Source organism: Hyalella azteca, unplaced genomic scaffold (genome assembly GCF_000764305.2).
Source record: "Hyalella azteca isolate HAZT.00-mixed unplaced genomic scaffold, Hazt_2.0.2 contig11733, whole genome shotgun sequence".
NCBI classification, from domain to species: domain Eukaryota; kingdom Metazoa; phylum Arthropoda; class Malacostraca; order Amphipoda; family Hyalellidae; genus Hyalella; species Hyalella azteca.
This window is the reverse complement of record NW_025941719.1, coordinates 241,561-245,932: the sequence shown is the minus strand read 5'-3', so window position 1 is coordinate 245,932 and position 4,372 is coordinate 241,561.

Genomic DNA, 4,372 nt, shown 5'->3' with positions numbered 1-4,372 from the left:
GAAAAAATAAAATCGACACATTAGAAAAAAATATAACTCAGTACTCACAGCAATGAGTGACAAAGAGCGCATTTTCTCGTCGACGAAAACTTGAGGTCACGGACGGACGGACAGACGGACAGACATACGAACATGGCGAGCACAATAGTGCATTTTTTTCCATAAATGAGAAAATGCGCTAAAAAGTCTGGGCACCTATGTTCAAAAAATATTCTGCGGCAGATGCACGCCTCGTGTTTATCTTTTCAGCTCCAATCGAAAAACAGTTCGTCGAAGAGAAAGCTTACGGGCGCGCGTCAGTCGACGCCGACTACTGTGTTATTATTCAGTGCTCATGCGCGATGACGGAAATTCTAGGAGTGAGTGGGTTTGGGGAATTATTTCATTGAGTTTTATCATGGTAAGTTTTTAGCTTGTAATTGGCTAAATGAAATCACTTCTGAAATATGATGTATATGTTCTATTGAGACATATGCACGAATTATGAAGAGATACATTCGCAATAAAATTCACACGTAAAGGGTACAACATTATAAGTTTAGAACGGAAAAAATTTTGCATGTGGGACTGACAAATTACTAAAATCAACTTCTTCATTGTCCTAATTAAAGTTTAGAGGGGTTTATTAATCACAGAGATGTCAAGGTAGAACTCGTGAAGAAGTAAGAGCTTTCAAACACTTATATAATTCCACGAAAATTGTATTCTGGCGGATGTTCTTGGTGTTTTCCCATGTACTCATATAGGTCTTAATTTAAATTCTGTGCAGGTCGGCTCTATAACACGTCACAGCAAAAATTTATTTCCTGGCAAGTGGAGGTATATAATACATTCTTCCCAACTACATTGAGGATTCTCTCTGTATATTACATGGTAAAAAGGGTTAAACGGAAAAATATATCTTATCGTAATGGCACAAAGAGAACAGATAGCATTTATTATTATCTGTGGCTGAGTTACACGATCAGGGGTCATAGAGACTCTCATGCCATCGTAGCTACTTCCTGCCAAGCCCGGCACTGGGTTGCGACCCAGAACAAACGTTTTCTTCTTTCCAGTCCCCGTGATTGGTAGCTATTAGCCCAGCTTTTACTTTTGCTGCCAGCACTGCAGACTGCACAATGCAAATAGTTCGTGAACGCGCAAGAGCGGTAAAAGGGTGGGAAATTTACCGTTAAGACCAAGCATTCAGATGCTGATTCACCTGAAAGGGAATTTTGTCAGGAAGGTTGTAGACAAGGAAAGTTGTTATAGGACCCAATTAATTGCTTTCGATGATATTAATGACAAGAAAACCTATCCCCCCAAAAAACTCTATAAATAATCGATGAAGAATTCAAATGAATTCTTTTAGGTGGCACACTGTATATAACAGATTGGCTTTAATTTCGTTTATGATATTTCACAATGTTGAATGCATTAATTGGTGCTTCCGCCTCTTTCAAGTGCTGTCAGTATATCTGACTGCAATAGGCACTGGAATTATACTGCTGATTGATTGATACAAATATTATATTTTGTTCTTTTTATCCAGCGTGTGGTACATTGGCCGCTCTATTGGAAAGTTGAGCGCTGTGTTGACGGGCAGCAGCGTGATGTTCTGGCGGCACTTAGCCTGCTAGTGAACGTATTATTTGCACTGCAAGTCAGCTAAGGAAACATGCAGTGAACTGAATCCATGCTGCTCCTACACGTAGCCTAAATACGGTCAAACCTCTTGGCTGCTTTACTTTTTGCTTCAACAATGTTATGCGAAGTTAGGCTTAGTTATACAAAAAACGTACATTTTAGTGAAAAATTATATAAATGTCTCGAATGATGGTAAATTATTTAAAATTTACAAGAGATGATGTTTCCATCACATATTTGATCATGAGACAGGAGAAAAAAAGTCAATGTGAATTGCAGGAATCACATCAGTCAACTGCTGGTAAAGGGAGTAGGCTGGAATTACGATAGTTGTGAATGTGAGGAAACAGATACAATAAATTAAGAGTATTTCTCAACTATAACTGTAAGTAAAGTTTACGAAGCAAACTATTGATCAAACTATCCAATTTCAGCTCAACAAGGTCATAAAAAGCGATAGTGATTCGTTTTCATGGCACAGTTGAAGCTCCCACTTACAGTTTTTTCCTAGGGTTATAATTCAGACGAGTATTTGTAAAATGAGACGTGAGCATAATACGGTTTGTCTGCAAGATACGGCAAGACAGCTGCAAACGTCGCCAGAGATTTTTCTTACATACAGGCGGGTTTACAATAGCTTTTTCCGTCAAAGGAAAGCGTTTGCCCACTTTGCTTATGCTGCCGTTACTTTTTTGTGAAGCATAAGCTCGGTCTGGTAAAGTAAAATGATTCCCGTTGCTAATAAAAAGTTAAATATTTATAATGAGGACAGAGCAGCAAGGCAATTATTAAGAAGTAGCTCAAAGAACTTAAATTGAGGCGAACATGTATTACAATGAGCTGAGAGATGAAAAGAAACGTTCACCACTCACTCGCTCACAGCGCCATGAGTGCGGAACACAGGCGTCTAAAAAAAGTTACTCCTGCAAAACTTCTTTTTGTCGGGAGCTTCTGCGGTCACTAAGCAGACAAAAACAAAAACCAGTATTTGTGAGGGTTGGTGACAGGCGAATGAGTGGTCATGAACACCCATACAAACTAAGTCTAGTTTCATCAATAATTTCTCTGATTCTTTTTTTGCTCGAAGTCGAATTTCCAAAAGACGCACTTGATCCTGAAATGTTTTTAAAAGTGGCGTATTTTCGTTTCTAGGAACAAATTTATGCAAAAAAGACTCGCACTAATAAGATTTACTTTTAAATCAAAGCACGGAAGCATATAATTCCAAAAAACCTTTCTTGTAATTACTCTTTAGTTCAATAATTTAAAGACATGAGTCTTTCCTGCCGACAGAAACGAGCCAAACAGGAAGCATTTTGTGTGCACTGGCTTTCACTGGCTTGCGTTGCACTGGTGATGAATGAAAAAATTTCAGTATTCAGCAAGCCAATAGATAAATATGGACAGGAATACTTATGCCTCAGAATATACCTACAGAGATTTAGAAGAACTTCCACACGTCCTTGAGATTCAAAGAAATCTATTGGAACATGACTTGATTTGCACCCAGGATGCGACGTTGTGTGGCAACATAATTCGTTTCAGCAAATTATTCTTCAGCAATACATTTGACCTCTGCAAGAAAATATTAATGAATGAATTTTAGATAGCTTCTTAAGTACTTTACATATTTGAAATGTGAAAAATAAAATAAAAAAGCTTGAAAATTAGAAGAAAATCATGCTCTGTTTATGTTCAGCGACTTGTGAGATATCTTGCGTACGAACTTCAGTTGAACAATTACTAGCGATCGAATAATCAGGAAGTCGGCGGAGCGGCGACGGCAAACACGAAATAATCTTACTTATTCATGAGCAGATAAATGGGAACAAATCACAGGGTGCAGGACTTGTCTTTGAGTGGAAATAACTGGCGTAGTTTTCCGTTGTTTAGCGACTGCAAGAGTGTCGGCAAGCGTAATTTTTATGATATTTCAAATCACTCGTAAATATAACGTGATAACTACATATAACCAATAGAATAGAAAGAAAATGTGTAATAACCTGAGACTTGAGTCACAGTACGAGGACAATGGATCAAAATTACGACTAAAAGCTGAAACTTAGCGTTGTTAAACGCTACAGTATCAGAAAAGAATGAACACATTGTTGCAGATTCAACAGTATCTAACGCCAAACTAACACTTTGTGAGATGACTTATGTCATGCAGAGACGTCTGTAAATACCAAACATGATATTCGCCATGTCTGGTTCAGGGTACGAAGAGTCCAGAAGATGCGTTCAACTCACCGAGACGACCAATATTCTCAGAAATAATGACCCAATTGTTATCAATCACAGGTGTCAAAGGAGTGCGGGGAATTCCCCCATAGGATTACGAAGGAAAAGAGTGATTGTGGAGGCCCTACGCGGCGCTGATCTTAATGCGCTTCCTGTCAACTGTGCGTGACACTCAGCCCCTGCAGGGCATTATGCAGAGCACGGGACATAGCACTGCATAGCAAGGAGGCAGTGCACAGCATGATATTTTGAGCACATCAGGGAAGGCTACGACAGCAAGTTACGCTGCGCACTGCAGAGAAAGCAGTGAACCGAAAGGTATGATGCGCACAGTAGAGTGTAAGACGCGCAACAAGGCATGCTGTTCCAACTCTGGGCAAGCAGCGCACATAATGGCATAAGATAATTAGATATTACGCGCAAAGCAAAGCAAGACACGCTGTGCACCTCGAAGCAGAGAGCACAGTATGACATGATGTGCACACCAAAGCATACTGTTTAC